Source organism: Talpa occidentalis, unplaced genomic scaffold, assembly GCF_014898055.3.
Source record: "Talpa occidentalis isolate TD23 unplaced genomic scaffold, MPIMG_talOcc4v2.1 talOcc4.10, whole genome shotgun sequence".
NCBI classification, from domain to species: Eukaryota; Metazoa; Chordata; class Mammalia; order Eulipotyphla; family Talpidae; genus Talpa; species Talpa occidentalis.
In genome coordinates this window covers 20,808,218-20,825,261 of record NW_023600993.1, presented here as the reverse complement: position 1 = coordinate 20,825,261, position 17,044 = coordinate 20,808,218, and the positions used below count along the sequence as shown (strand labels likewise).

Sequence of the window (17,044 nt, the reverse complement as noted above, 5' to 3'; positions counted from 1 at the left end):
TCCCGGTGCAACCGCACCCGCCACACCCGCTTTCGCAAAACCAAATTAATTTTTCTGTTCCTTTATTCTTCGCTAACATGCATTCATTCATAAATGTGCGTTTCCTGCCTGCCATTTTCCAGTCACCGTTCTGAATACGGGGGGGGGGGGGGGTGTGCAATAATTGAACATAAATAAGGTCCCCGTTCTCGAGGAGCAGTGTTGACAGCAGAGTCGGATACAGGCAACACGCAGTTAGACGTGATTAGCGCCACACGCGCGAATACGCACAGCTTATTCGACCAAGGTGGGGAGTGGCATAGTGGTGTTTCTCCCAAATCAGTAGCGTGTGGCTCCCCTGGAGGTTAAAATTAAAAAATAGGCACTTGGGGTACTCTATTTTGTGAAATAATATTCTCAGGGCAGACAGCTCTGTCAAATCCCAGCTCTGTCCGTCAATTATTTCTGTTTTATGAGATAAACGAAGGAAGGTGATAGTCATCCTCCTTTTCAAACCCCCAACTGCCCTCTTCTCAAGGCAGAAGAAACTTTCTGGGTGGCAGCTATGCTCATTTCCACTCACCAATCAGCCTTCAGAAATCCTTCCTTTTCATATCCAAGTTTTGCTAGCTGGAGCCTCCAAAGGGTGAGGTGCGGCTGGGGACAGATGGGACAGATGTTAGAAAAACATGGAGCAGCTGCTTCTTCCCTGTGAGGGATTTAGGGCTTTCAAAATGATCCCCTCCCCACCTACCTGCAGTCCCTCCTCCCCTGCTGCTGCTTCCGCCTGGTCAGTTGGCAGAAAAGCTGACGCAGTTGAGCAGGGCTAGGAAAGTGGGTCTCTGCTCAGCAGGTCTTCCGTTTAAGGGCCTATTTGGGCATAACGGTCCTTACTACAGCTGTAGGTTAAGATGCCAAGGTAAAGAATTAATGTTTCCTTCAGACTGGCAGGAAATCGGGTCCTTTTCCTTGTAATTTTACAAATGTGCTTAGAAACACACCAATTCATTATGGGGACCTTTTTATTTTTCTGGAAGAGGTGAAGGAGTTAATTTAGAATGTAAATATTTTTGAGGAGACAGTGAGGTATAAAAACACGGGTCAGGCACACACTTAAGTAATGAAATCTTCCTAGATACAAAAAGCTATCAGACAGAAACACGGAAAGCTTTTCTGAAAGACCTAGGTCACTCACCTCCACCTGAAACCTGCATCATGATATGTGTGACTTATTTGAGCTCCAAGGTTTCTCTGTACTTTGGCTTCTAACTTCCAAGTTTCTTGTAAGAAGCAATGTGTGATCGTCATCACACTGTTCCAGTCATTGAAGAATCACTTTTACAGTTGTTGCCATAAATATCACTTGAACCATTATTAATACTTTTTTACTTAAAACAACTCACATTTAAAAAATGATAAATGGACACTCTCTACTTTAGCCTCATCCTAAGCCATAACTGTAAAACCATGTTTGATGTGTCCTATAAAATAGACTGTTAGACATATCACACTAACAAGAAGCACTAGCAAAACTAGCACCTCAATGCCTGCTACAAAATAGTGTACTCCTCTCCTTTTTCACATTTAGCTAGTTTGGGAGCAAAGTATTTACATTGTACTGGGAGAGACATGCCATTTTTTAAGCTAAATCAAAGAAATTTAATTAGCTATTTAAAACAAGAAATTTCCTAAGATATCACATTATTAATAGACAAATATTTGAGCAATGACTGCAATAGAAGCATAAAGAAGGAGGGAGCACCTTATGCTGGAAAATTAAGGATCTTCCATGGTCTCTAGGGCTCAGGCAATATATGACAGCTAGTGGTCTCGTTGTACCTTTCACAAAGCATTGACTGGTTTTGAAAGATTTCAAAGATGAGGTAGAAATTATGTTTGACTTTGAAAGGTAGGTAGCATGCCAGAGGGGAAGACTCAGGTGGGGAACAAAGCAAGAGGACCCAATGGTCTATGGTGGAGGATTATGAGTGCTTTCATGGTGTGTGTGTATGCGGTAACACATATCTAAAGAGGTATGGACCAAGTCCCCTAAATCAAACAGTGCTGTGAACCACTGTTATCTCAATTCTTTAAAAATGTTACAAAAAGAGAAAAGCTGTGTTATATATACACGATGGAATACTACTCAGCTGTAAAAAAAAAATCAAACATGAAATTTTGCCATTTGCAACAACATGAATGGAACTGGAGGGTTTTATGATAAAAGAAGTAGGTCAGAAGGAGAAAAACAAATACCAGATGATTTCACTCCTATATGGAATATATAGAAACATAGCAGAAATAGACAAAAATTAAACCAAAACAGACCCTAGAAGTCTGGTTGCAGAATTGAGGCCACAGATGGGGAGGGGAGGGAGAGCAAAGTGTGGAAGAGACCCAATGGGCTATGATGGAGCGCTGTGGCTGACGTGATGGGGGGGGTGTGGTGGGGTAACATACATTTTAAGAGGTGTCAACCTATACCTCTGAATTATATAGTGTTGTCAACCAACATTACCTCAATAAATAATAATCATACAATTTTAAAAAATGAAGATGAGTAGCATGAGTAGGCAAAGAATAAGGTATATCATACTAAGACCAAATGAAGAAAAGTTTCTGGAATCTGAATTGTTCTTAAAGGACAAGTGAAGCACAGAAAAACTGGAGGTAAGGAACGGAATTTGCAATAGCACAGGGCTGGAAAACACAAGGCTGAATGGCAGGCATGTGAAGCCACTTCAATGAGCTTGAGGATTTAGAAAGCTAGGGTAGTTATAAATGAGACTGAAAATGGTAGAAAAGACCAGATTCCCAGAGCCTGAAACATTCGACTAAAGAGTGTTTGAATTTGTTGTTGTAGCCAGTCTGAAGCTGTTGAAGGTTAACAAGCAGGAAAATGCACTATAGCCAAAGTGATATTTTCTGAAGAGAGAGTGCATGATAGACTTAGATGGTAAAGTGCGAGCCAGGAGATAAGCAGAACAGCAAGGAGGCTATTGAAGTTCAGGAAGGAAATGAAAAGAGCCTTTACTAGAATGTACAGAAAAGTAAAAGAAAAGGTGGATATGAGAGAAATTGGAAAGGAAGTAGCTAGCTTTTTAATTTGACATAGGAGAGCAGAACAAGATGTCAAGGAGGATTTTAGGCAATTCTATTCCTGGGCAGATGTCTAGAGGTAAATGAGTTAGGCAATGAACTCACTCATCCCTCCAACGGTCCATCCTCAATCCTCATTACTGAGACAAGGCCAAATCAGAGAAACCAGTTAAGAGGAAGTTGCAGTGACCCCAGGGAAAAAGGGCTGATCCGCAGTAGAGCATGTGAAGAAAAAGAGATGAGAGGTATCTGGCACAGAACTAGACATTAATATACATATATTCATACATACCTCTATTATTTAGTCTAATACTCAAGGAATGTTCAAGTACAAACTAACATCTTAATTGTTTATTGTGTCCACTCTGGTTGGATCTAGCATTCTTTTTTTTTTAAAAAAAAAAAAGATTTATTTATTTATGCATACAAGAGCTGGGTATAGGCCAGAGATGCAGGGGGTGAGAGGATTCACCAGAGACAGAGTGGAGAACAGAACAGGCAGACTGACTGAAATACACTGCTGAGGGGAGCAGCGGGCGAGTCAGGAGAGGTCTGCTGCACCATGTGGGTAGCTCCCTGGCCGGCCGGGAATTGAACTTGTGCTGCAGAGGCTGCGGATTGTTTCATAGTGCGGTGCTTAATCCCTTGTGTCACCAGGGAGGCCCTAGCATTCTATGTTCCTAGATAATTATGTTTTTTTTTAAGATTTATTTATTTATTTATTTATTTATACAAGCACTGGGTACAGTCAGAAGTGCGGGAGGGTGAGAGGATTCACCAGAGCCAGAGTGGGGAACAGAACAGGCAGACTGACGAAATACACTGCCGAGGGGAGCAGTGGGTGCGGCAGGAGAGGTCTGCGCACTAGGTGGGACCCTCACCGGTGGCCTGGGAGCGAACCGGCGCTGCAGAGGCTGAGGGCAGCTTCGCAGCCCATGGCTCAACCACTGCGCCACCAGGGGAGGCCCCCTAGATAGTTATTTTTTTTTTAGTTGAGATGGTCAGTCTGCCCTACTTGCTTTCAACTCTGCCCAGCATCAGAATTAAAGACTCTCCATATTTAATTCTGCTCTTCACTATCTTTAAGCCAAGGAGAATAAAATTTAGGAGAATATTAGAAGCCCTACCCTTACCAGTAGATGGAGTTTGGAACTAGTTCTTGGCTAGATCACTCTCCAAGGATCTCTGGTGGCCAGTCTGCTTTCTGAGAATGATTTAACTCCTATATCCCCATGGTCTGTGCCCCCCATTGATTGGAATAGACTTGGGTCCAGGTTGACACTTGTATTTGTTTTCTAGGGCTGCCATAACAGATTACCACAGCTTGGTTAGCCTATACCACAGAAATTAATTTTCTTATAATTGGAGGCTTATAATTGACCTCTCTCTTCTTGGCCTATGGATGGCCATCCTCTTTATCTCGTCACATGGTATTTCCTCTGCATGTCTACATCCAAACTTCCTTTTCCAGTAAGGGAAGCTATCAGTTGGATTAGAGCCCATGCTAATGGCCTCAGTTTTACTTTATTATCACTTTAAAGATGATGTGTTCAAATACAGTCACATTCTGAGGCATTGGGGCTTAGAACTTCAATATAAAAATTTCCAGGTACACAATTGAACCCATAAAGCCATCTAGTTCTGCACAAGAAATAGAATCCTTTCTTGAATCCCAAATCACTTGCTTAAGGTCCTAACAAGCTGTCCAGTAAAGCCTATCCAAATATCAGTATACCCTGTTTCCGCTGTCTCGGTCGTTGAATAGGGCCTACTTCACTATAGCTCAGTCCACCCAGACACATAGGTCAGCTCCAACTGCTCCTCATTGTTCACATTCAACTGATCACACCATATACTCAAGTCTCCTTGAACACATCTTTGTTTCATCTATCAATCACACCATCCTAATTCTTAGTCCCAGATCCACTCACTTTTACAGACATGGTTATAAGAGCCTCCTAACTTGTTTACTCTTCCTAGGATTTTTTTCTTCCATTGATTCTCTCTAATCCATTTCACTCACAACAATTATGACCATAATATTTCTTATGGAAAATTCCATACAAATAAAATCCAAACTATTCCCTAATAGCAAGGTTTACAAAGTTTATAACTAGTCCCAGCTTGTCAAGTACATCAACCCTCCATAACCAACCTTTGGTGCTCTGTATTTTCCACTACAGAAACTAACTGCAAAAGTTATTAAAGTCTCTGTGGAGACTTTTTTTGTGCACTGTACCAGAAAAACAGGTAAGATTATCTGTTGATCATAAAATCTTGAAAATAAATGCAGAGAAAGTACAACTGGAAAGAGAGGGAATTGGGAACAAAACAAATTCTAATTATTTCCCATTTGGTTAATTTTAAATGAGATATAATATACATGAAGGACATAAATATTTGTTCAGGTAAATTAATTTTTGCATATACAGACACTAAAATACCATAGATGTCAAGATATAGAATATTTCTAGACATCCATAACTGCCCTTGATTTCCACCTTACAAGCCTGGAACTCAGACTTGGATCTGAATTACCATCCAAAGCAGCCTGGAAAGCCAGGGGATCCACAGCCAGAACACCCACACCCAGGCTAGGGATACCAGGTTGACAGCAGGCCTCATCAAATCTGGACTGGGGCACCACTTCAAACTACAGCCCCAGAAGAACTAGGGTTAGACAAACGAGACCCCAGAAAATCTGGACCCTGCCAGGGGAACATAGATAAACCAGCGGGACCCAATGGAATAATACTGGGCCTCAGATTTGACCAACAGACTCACAATAACCAGCTCCTCTAAGGAGGCTAAAGACCAGGCAATTCTGACAAGGAGCCTCAGGCTCTGAGGTTCAGTATTTGGATCCCCATACTACCTGGGGCTCCAAATTGAACCTGAACCAGCATCAGAAGCAGCCTGGGACTCCTGGGACTCCAGAGCAGCCAATAGCTGCACCCAGAGCCGGCTGCATCTGAAACAAGGCTAGTGCTACAGGTCAACCCGCAGGGCCCACCAGCAAAAGCCATGGTTACTGGTTCAACTTATAGACACACACACAAAAAAAAAAAAACAGGATTTGGCTGTGAAGACCCATGAGCCCTGAAAAACTAGACCCCTCCTGGGGCATGTAGGGAAACCAGTAGGTCCCATTCAAACCACCCTGAAGACTCAAGATCCAGTGACAGCTCCACTTGAACCAGTCTCCGGCTCCCGAGCACCAGGAGTTGGCACTGCCCAGTAGGAAATGAGACCTCTTCGATCAGTTGTCTGGGGCCCTGAGGAGCTCCTCCCTCCTCCCTGATGCTCCTACTTGGACCTGAAGTCTCATGCCAAGAGCCAGACTCCCAGGGATCTGGAGCCAGCTGCACCTGCAACTAGGCTAGTGCTACAGCTCGACCAGCAGGCCCCACCAATAGCCTGGAGGTACCGGTTCAAGCAGTTAACTACAAAAAACCAGACTTTGGCTGGCAAGACCCATAAGCCTGGAAAACCTAGACCCCTCTAGGGCACATAGGTAAACTGGAAGTTCTCATACGAACCAAGGGAGCTTCAAGATACACCGACAGCCCCACTTGAACTTGTCTCCGGCTCCCAAGAACCATGAATCAGCACTGCCTGGAGCTCTGAGGTGGAGCAGTTGCGTCTAGAGCTCTGAGGTTGACCAGATGGTACAACCATACTTCCCTGTGCTCTGACTTGGACCTGAAGCCACATAAGAAGCAGCCTGGGGTTCCCAGAACTCCAGAGCCTGCAATACCTGCACCCAGCCTAGGGACTGCAGGTCGACCAGCAGGTCCTGTCCCCACCAGCCTAAAGATACCAGTATAAATGGCAAGCCCATATGGACAGAGGGCAGCAACCCTGCTGAGTCTAGGGCCCCTAGGTTGAACAGTAGGCCTCATTAGCACCAGAGTGAGAGTACCAGTTCAACCTATAGACACACCAGTTCTAGGTTTTGGCTGCTGAGACCCATAAACCCAGAAAACCCAGACCCACTCCTGGGGCAAATAGTTAAACAGCAGGCCCCATTCGAACCACCCTGGGCCTCATGGTTCTACCAACAATCCCACTCAAATCATTTTCTAGCTCCCAACCTCCAAGAGGCGGCACTGCACAGACTGATTCTTGAGCTCTGAGTTGGACCAGTTGGCCCCACCGTATTGCCTCGTGTTACAACTTGTACCTGAAGCATCTTCGAAGCAACCTGGGGCTCGCAGGGATCCACAACAGGCAGGAACTGCATCCAGACTAGGCCTACAAGGTCAAATAGCAGTCCCCAGACCTGGCCTCCTTGCTGGCACACAGGAGGCTGAGTGCAGCACTGTGAAACTGTCCTCAGTCTCTGCAGTGCGGGATAGATCCTGGCCGGGGAGATATCCACATAGCACGGCAGACATCTCCTGTCTAGCCTGCTGCTTCCCTCAGCAGTGTATTTTGGTCAGTCTGCCTGTTCTGTTCCCCCCTCTGTCTATGGTGAATCCTCTCACACTCCTGCACATCTGGCCTGTACCCCAGTTCTTGTATAAATAAAAAAAAATTAAAAAAAAATATAGCAGGCACCATCAGCAACAGCATGGGTTATAGGTTCTACCTACTGCCCCACTAGAACCAGGCTCAGGCTGCTGTGGTCCATAGCCAAGATTAACTGGACCCCTCCTGGGGCACATAGGTAAACCACAGACCCTACTGGAAACACCTTGGAGCTCCAAATTCCACTGACAGCCCCACTAGAACCATTCTCAGCTCACGATGCCCAAGGCAGGCACTTCCCAGAACGAGCTTGGAGATGTGAGGTCCTAACACCATTCCTGTTGGATTGCTTTGAACATTAAAAATGTCCTGTAATGAACACGGAAGAGCTATTCAGGACAGAACAGATTGTTCATAAATCCTGGCTATTGTTCCCATATTGATTATCTTTTAGTTTAAGAAAACTATCCTTTTGGATTATGACGGTACAGCAGTCATGTTTGTTGATTTTTTTTTAAATGTAATAGTTCAGGCCTACTTTGCAGAAATGTGGGTAATAATATGCTTAAATCAGTATTATGTGAAACACCCTTCAAATGAACAAAGAAGATTTAGCAGTGCCTCCTATCACTTATCAGGTGAGAAGAACAAGTGTGAAAAGAATCACCTCTCACCTCTGTGGAGTAGTTTCTATATTTTAGGTTTGGTTTTACTTTGTATTGTTTTCTCGGTGGCCTTATTTGAAACACACCACAATTTTCTTTGGGGTCACTTACTCCTAAAAAAAACAAGAATAATGGCTGATATTGGGGTTCTCTTACCTTGGTCTTGTGCAGATGCTGTGATTCTTTGTAGAAATCCTCACAGGAGCTGACAACCTTGGCAAACAGTAAACTAATGCTTTTTGTTGACACTGAAACTGAAATACCAGTGACAGTTAGGTGGCCAGCTGTACTGCAAACATCACAAGCATCTTTGCTTACTTAAAGGAACTAAAGTCAATGAAAACCTTACCTTTTTACACCAAATGTTCTGCAGTGTTATTCTGACAGAGAACAAACTTCCTGAATCTGTTATTCACCCCTCCCCCCAATCAGAGAACCTACTGAGTGCTATGCACTGAGCTAGAGCCTGGAGCAACAAAGGTTAGTAAGATGAAGCTCTGAGTTTAGAAGAGAGACAAACACACCCACAAATCATTCATGGTGAACAAATAATCTCTGATACTGTGTAATGACAAAAGATGATGTAGTTTAGGAAAGGGAAAAATTAATTTGACTTCCAGAAGACTTTCTATAAATGCTTCTATTTGCTAAGACTTTCACAAAGTATTTAACAAGAGGAAGACAAAAGGAGTCTTAATTGGCAATGTCTTACTCTACAGAATAGATAAGGTTAACTATGACAAACCTCAAACATGGACAAAATAGATAGATTAGTCACTACTTTGGAGCCACATAAACAAGACCCAAGGGTAAAAAGAATGCAATGGGGAGAATTGCTATCAAGCTTCGATGTTTTCATATGTTATTCCCAGACAAAACAGTTCCATGTCATTGATTTTAGTATCTTTATCAATTGGATATGATGCAGTAAGTCCAAATTCATGGCTCACAAAAGCTCAGATCTTTACCTTCTGTCAATTGCACTTACTCAAATAAGTTCTGTTAACCAAATTAATCCCACGGCATGGATAAAAGGTTTCCTATAGAAATTATGGTCCAGTAGCAATGTGATTTCAAGTGATTCTCCTTTTGAATGGGGGTGACTGTGCTTTATGCAACACTGTGGCTCCAGCACCTCTCACAGGCATGGCATCTGGCAAAAAAAAATGTTTGTTGTACATAGTCTTATTAACAGAGAATGTAAGAGCTACATGTGTTTACATTTCTTTACAGAACATGTCTTATACACCGCTCCAAATCCTCTCAGTCCCAACTCATATGCAACCACCAGTGCACTGTAGCATTAACCAGCCCATGTAGGTACAATCTGGAAGTGCCTTTTCCCTGTCACTGGCTCCTCTAATATGGAACATTTGCAGGAAGCCTCTCAGCAGACACACGCACACACACACACACACACACACACACACACACACACCCAGCTGTGCAGGGGAAACTAATGCCTGTGGGGTCATCTTGATCATCATGGCTAGAATTCAGTGGATGAATACTAATTGTTATTCACTGGACAGATAGTTCTAAAGCACTTTTGATAAGACAGCCCCAAAGGTCTTCTGGTATCCAGCACTAGTCACCTGTAAAGTGGGAAGCAATAATACTACATTCATGCCATATTTTTCCTTCTCCCCTGTTTCACTATTCCCTGTCATTCACTCCTGCTCCTGGGATTATCTTCCATGACAATCCACTTGTACACAACCCAGGCTAAAAGAGCAATTGTTTATTGCTTCTCACTTCCTGTTTAAATTGATTCAAATTGGTTTCTACTCTTTGAGACAATGTCTCAAAGACACTGTCCTAAAGAAAACAAAAACCTGCAATGATTCCCTCACTGCCCATAGAATAAGGTTCTATAAGCAATAGTTCTGAATGGGGACATGTGGAAATATGATCCAGAGTCTACATTCTTGCTCTTGCATAGCACTTCTCTAGAGCCATGTAAATATCCATCAGCCTCTCCCTATCAAATGTCCCCTGACTATGCAACATGCTTTTGGGAATACATGAAAATCTAGGCACAAAACCCAGCTTATTGTCTACAGAAAGACTACCATTTGTCTCTTCTTTTCCGGTTGTGAGCTTGTCTAGATTCCGTTTTATTATTTCACTATCTATTACTAAAGTTTTAGGTTGTTCTAATTTATTTTAAATTAGCACTGGGGTAAATATTTTAAAGGAAAGCTTTTCTCTCCAGCTCTGTCCTAGAAGTATAATTATTGTGCCAACCACTGAGGATAAATTGTCGACAACAGGTAAAGTCATTTTAAAAATATTTGCTGAATTGATATAAACAGATATTACTATGCATTAATTTTTGTTGGTAAAATTTACTAATATTTAAATGATAAACATTTTGTATGTTTAATAACCTTTTTGTTGTCTTTCTATGAATTGTTTTTCCCTATTCTTTCTCATTATTTTTTTTTTTACTTTTTTTTTTAAGATTTATTTATTTATACAAGCATTGGGTACAGTCAGAAGCACCGGAGGGTGAGAGAATTCACCAGAGCCATAGCGGAGAGCAGAAGAGGCAGACTGATGAAGAAGTACACGGCTGAGGGGAGCAGCGGGTGCGGCAGGAGAGGTCTGCGCGCCATGTGGGACCCTCAACAGTGGCTGGGGAGCGAAACTGCGCTGCAGAGGCTGTGGGCAGCTTCGCAGCCCAGCGCTCAGCGCTCAACCGCTGCACCACCAGGGGTGGCCCTCTTTCTCACTTTAAAGTGAACTATTATTTTTCTGACTGCAGGGCTATCCAGGGCCTTCTGCATTCCTATTACTGAAGTAATGCTACCATTTATGTTCAATGATGTAAAGACATAAGGAAACAGAGAAAATCTTATAATGAAAAGTATGAGAAACTTTAAAAATGGAAAGTTACATTGCAAAAAGTTTGTGGGCCATTGGTGTAGGCCATCCTCCATGCATGGGCTAGTTTTCAGCCTTACTAGAAAATAGCCCCTCGTCACTCCCAAGCTTAACTGCTTAACTGTTCCCTAGAGTCTCATGTTCCCCTGCCAAGGGAGTTCTTCATCATACATCAAAGTTATCGGAGGGCTCATTAAACATGGCTTGCTGGATCCCATGTACTCCTTGCTCTCACCCCCCTGATTCTTGATTCTCTAGGCCTGTGGAGAAGTGAATTTGTATTTCTCACCCACCCCAGGACATGTTAATGCAACTGATCGGGGGGCCACACTTTGAGAATCCATATCCTACAGATGAAGATAACCACCGCTCTTGCCTCTCTATCTGGCTCTGGTTGGCTTATCCCTCTCCTTCTCATCATGCTGCCCCCCTCCTCCTAACCCCAATGTATCTTGCTGTCTACTCACCTATGTTTGCTTCACTTAGACCCCTTCAGGAACTATCACACACTTCTATGCCTGGCAGTGTCTATTTCCTACCCAGCTCACATGTCCCTCCTCTCTTTAGCCATTCCTTACTCTCGCAGAGTATTTTAATGAGTCCACAGACTGTTTATATCTCTTTTTTCTACTGATGCTTTGTTTTAATTATTTTCTATCAATCAAACCTCTGGGGTTTGTCGGCACAGGGGCTAGATCTCACTTTTGTATTTCTGATGACCCATACACTGTCTGCCAGGAACAGCTGCTGGGTGTATGCTGAACCTGTGATTTGTGTAAACTTAATTTAATTATTTGTAAAAGGCCTAAGCCATTGGTGCTATATATGACACCCCCAAAGATTCCTTTTTTAAATAATTTATTTATTTATATGTATTTTACATCATTATTCTTTTTGTACAATGTCTGCTTTTTTTCCTTTCATTCTCTTAGGATGTGAGACCTAGGAGACCTGACTGGGGCTTCTTTCAACTCCTTTCAATTATTGCCCACAGCTTTCTTTACTCATTAGATCTCATATTCAACTTGTCTGTGCAGCTGACATCCACCCCAGGCCTTGCTGATCATGCGTTTGTTTGATACTCTGCAGTGTTCGCTTTGGTATCCTCATTTACTTCTTAAGGTTCTGAGTACGTCCTCTAATTCTCTGCTCAGTAGGCTCCAAGACCTCTGCTTCCTACCAGAATAGCACAGCCACTTTGCCAAATCTGATTTGACTCACTAACACTTGAATTTTAAACTGGTAACAACCACAAGGTTTGTGGCTCATCCAGTTGCAGGTACGATAGTCTAGAAAAAAGGTCCTCACCTTCTATTTTCCCAAGGTTCCACCCATAAACACCTTTCTTCTGGCCTTGGCTCACTATTAAACCATTCTTCAATTCATTCTTCAACTCAGGGCTTGCACAAAATAATGGTGTGACATCACCTACTATTCCTCTTCAAACTATTTATTATTAGATTCTGAAATCATAAAAAAAAAAAGTGGGAAAAGCTCTAGGCTGGAAAAGAAAGAATAAAATTTCAATCACAACCCACCTGTGAAATATTGCTAGTGACAGCCTCTTCAAATTACCAGTAAGAGGGCAACATAAGCTAGAGTTTCAGAAGTATGAATAACCCAACTATTCATTAATTATACCAGAAGCATATAGTATTCCAATTATAGATATTATTATCCATGAAAAACTGCGTACCCTATTTACTTTCAGGATGAAATACACTTCGAATTTGTAAATTAATTTTACTTTGTAGATTGGCTTTAAGTGTAAGTGACAGTATATTTCTCCCATAGGGTAATAGGTTAAAAACAAAACAGAAGAATCTTTGTTAACATCTGATAACCCAAGAGCAAGAAATAATAGGTAAACCACCATGTCAAGCTTCAGATTAAAAGTTTTAATTATATTTGGGTCCAATAAATTGACATGAGCTTGATTTTATCCCTAGTAGATGAAACTGCCTATAATTTGTAATTGCAAATAACTACTGATAACAAATCAGAACAACAGGTGATACATGGTCTTATAAACATTATTCTCTAGTGCTGGAATAGTGTTCTAATTCTGATTCTTTAATCTCTTGATCAAAGTGTGGGCCATTTTCTCAGTTTTAAGATATAAAGTTTTAAGATATAAAGATATTATTTCCCAGTAAAAGAGGAACAAAACAACCTTGAGGTGCCACTACAAAAAAAAAATGGGTAACAAAAATACCCAATAATGTCTGACTTAAAGCATTACTGTCAATATTAAATAAGGACATTATCAATGCTAGCAAATGCATGACATACAACTGGGTGGGGGGAGAAGTAAAATGGATAAAGAGTAAAAAGATACAAAACTCCAGCTATAAAATAAGCCCTGGGAATATAATGTAGAGCATGGTGACTACAGTCAATAATACTACAGTGTATGTTTGGAAGTTGTTAAGAGAGTAGATCTTAAAAGTTTTCTCATAATGGAAAAGATTTTGTAACTGTGTGGTGATAGATGTTAACCAGACTTTTTGTGATGATTTGTATCATTTCACAATACATACAAATATCAAATCATTATATTTTTGTGCCTCAACTAATGTAAAATAATGTGAATTAAATATCATACTAATAAAAATTATGACTCCTATGCCTCAAACTTCCTGTCCACCTGAAGCTATATAAATTAGTATTTGTCAATGACTCAGAAGATATAAAATATATTGAGATTTGCATAATACTTATGTTAAATTTTATCTAACTTGATGGGTATGGAAAAAAAGACTATCCAGGGAAGAACAAATCTATAGGTGTTTATTTAGTAGACTCAGAACTGAGTTACCAAATGAATTTTCTATTATATCTTACCTACCTGGACACTTGCAGTACTTTAATTGCTAAGCTTCATAGTTAACTTATCCCAGGTCCCTGATACAACCATTATTCTCTTTTTTAAATAAGTTTTTGTCATTTTCATTCTTGATGGTCCTATTTACATGTTTTAAAAGGTGAATTTAATCATTTATTGAACATGTGGGGGAGATAAAAATACAGAAATATACTAACATGACATATTGATGAAAATCATCAGAAATCTCCAAGATAGTTTCCCTTAGCAAATATGCGATCAAGTTTTATATATATATATATATATATATATATATATATATATATATATGACATGAATACTACTTGTTTTAAATGGGAGTAGTGAAATCTAAATTCCATGAACTCTACAGTCATTTAAAAACTTCAATTTTAGGCCTCCCCTGGTGGTGGAGTGCTGGGTTTCGAAGCTGCCCACTGCCTCTGCAGCACCGGTTCGATCCCTGGCCACCAGGCAAGGGCCCCACATGGCGCGACAGACCTCTCCTGCCACGCTCACTGCTCCCCTCAGCAGTGTGCTTCGTCAAGTCTGTCTGTTCTGTTCCCCGCTCTGGCTCTGGTGAATTCTCTCACCCTCCCGCGCTTCTGACTGTACCCAATGCTTGTAAACATAAATAAATCAATCTTAAAAAAAAAACCTTCAATTTTATCTTATTCTACACCTTCTGTTCCAACACCAAACTTTTTATCAGAGCTACTGAATAATAAACAGAGCTCAAGAATATTTAACAACTTTTCTCATCATTTTCATAAGATATAATTAAGTATTCAAATTCAAATGATTAAAAATAGAGAGAATTAAGATGCCTGATTAATTTACAAGCAGAAAACTATGTTGTCCACTAAAGTGAGGCACCTCAGTCTGAACAGATAAATTTGGATTCATTAATGTAGTACAATGGGAAGAGGCTACAGGGCTTTAAAGTAGAGGGTATTAGTAGATCTTAAATGACTTGACAGTAGAAAATGAATCCATAATCAATTCCAGTCTAGCTCCCAGAGTTCTTAACAGGCATTCCTGGGTTCATTATAAGAGGTGTGCATAATGTTGCATGCTGAGGAATTTGTAATTATTTTTTGAGGCATAGGATAAGCTGGTAGTTGCGTAAAAATGAAACAGGACAGTGATTGCCCAGACTGGGTAGCGCAGGGGGTTTGGATGGAAACAGGTGAAACCAAGGGTATCTGAGAGGAGTAAATAGGATATGGTGAGAGATTAGATGTGGGGGAGACGAAGCAGGAAGAGTAAGGGATACATCCAGGTTCCTACTTGAGCAACTAAATGAAGAGTTCCTCAATCATGGGCATGGGAAACAGCAAAAGAGCAGGTTTGCAGGACAGTGAGACCCCAAGTCTCAAGAGTGTGTGTATGCGTGTACATGCATCATACTCACTGATGGGACTGAAGATGAGGCAACTATCAGGGCCAGCGGTTTAAACTTGGCAGGTGTAAGACTATACACAGTAACTGATCCACAGGAGTAAATGAGCTACACCAAGAAGAGATGTAGGAGGAAAACTAGAAGTGTGGGATAGCACAGAAGAGAAGGTAATATTTCAAAAAAAAGGAAGAGTATTTAGTGGTACTGAATATTGCTCAGAAGCCAAGGGAAAGAAAAAACGGGAAAGACGGTTCCCTGACTAGAGTGGTTTCAGTAGAGAAATGGAGACAGAAGTCAACTTGGAGGTGGAGAATAGGTGTTTATATACTCACACTCACAAACGTTCACAGTAGGGCAATAATAAATACAAGGTTAACATTTGACAGCATTTCCCTTGGTGCTGATAGATAAATTGTTGCTAATTTAATAGAACTGTTATTTTTTACGGAACAAAGAAATGTGTTTTGAATTTATGAAGAAAAACTTGCTTTCTTATGCTTTAAGTAATTGAATTTTTCCATGGAGGTACAACAACTTTATAACAACTTTTGCCCTATCATCCATCATTAGCATTGACTCAACAAACAAGGATGTCTACTTAGTATAAAGCACTGGGCTAATTTGGGTGAGGTGATGGGTTAGATAGATATGTGGCCAGATTTTAAAGTACTATAGGGAACTTAACATGCCTTTAAAATAACACACTAGGGCACTCCCTGGTGGCGCAAGAGGTTAAGCATCAGAACTATGAAGCAATCCACAACTACTGCAGCGCTGGTTTGACCCCCACCAGCGAGGTGACCCACATGGCTCAGCAGGCCTCTCCTGTCTCACCCGCTGCTCCCCTCAATGGTGTATTTCAGTCGGTCCGCCTGTTCTGCTCCCCACTCTGTCTCTGGTGAATCCTCTCACCTCCCGCCTCCCCACCCACATCTCTGGCCTACACCCCAGTTCTTGTATGCGTAAATAAATAAATCTTTTTAAAAAAAATAAAATACCACACTAGAAAGCATTAAGTGATGTGCACCACAAATATACACTTTGGCTTTAAAATATAAATATGGATAAATATTTTTATCTAAAGGCTCTTAATACAATACTTAGAATACTGGTTTTAAAGTTCCAGCTGTTATACTTGCGTGTCTCCAATAGTATCATTGCCTTTTCCCATTTATATCTGAAAAAGAACACACAGGTAAACTTAGGAAATTTACAAAATAATGAAGATGGGGCCTCTCTCTCAATTTGGAATTTCATGGATCAGACTATTAAAAGAGAACTTATACATCAGACTACCAAAAGAGATGTGATAAATTGGGTATTCATTTATCTATTCCGATTAGTCTATATGACAATGTCCAGGGAAAAAAATTAACTGATTATTCACTCAAATGTGATTCTCTTTTCTAGACTCCTTTCTGCCTATGGTCTTGAACTCTGTCTTTCTTTTCCTTCTTAATGTCTTATATTTAAAAATGCTAAGATAGTAGAGAATCTGAAATTTCTGCATTCCTTTTTTGAGGAGTCATGCAATTAAAAGTTGAGAATCTGCTTAGATGTTTGAGAAGCACAGATTACACTGAACAATCCACCCTTAAAAATTAAATAGAATGTTATAATCATAAATAGCTCTGCCTTGCAGTCATTTCTGTAATTTTGTCTAACATTCATATTGTCATTTGATTAGTTAATCATCCATTT

General features: G+C 40.9%; 1 protein-coding gene across 16 annotated transcripts in view; it reads right to left on the bottom strand.

Annotated features, from left to right (window-relative positions):
• CMC1 (C-X9-C motif containing 1) overlaps positions 1–17,044 on the bottom strand; it is a 207,505-nt gene that overhangs the window by 64,248 nt on the left and 126,213 nt on the right. For 5 of the 16 annotated variants that reach the window (XR_005128049.2, XR_005128048.2, XM_054692884.1 and 2 more), the window contains 6 exons: positions 16,479–16,520; positions 12,408–12,562; positions 9,202–9,366; positions 8,370–8,467; positions 734–878; positions 563–636 (listed from right to left, as the gene is read on the bottom strand). The gene's annotated coding sequence lies outside the window, so the exon portion shown is untranslated. The other 11 variants (XM_054692893.1, XM_054692886.1, XM_054692887.1 and 8 more) reach the window with 5 other exon arrangements.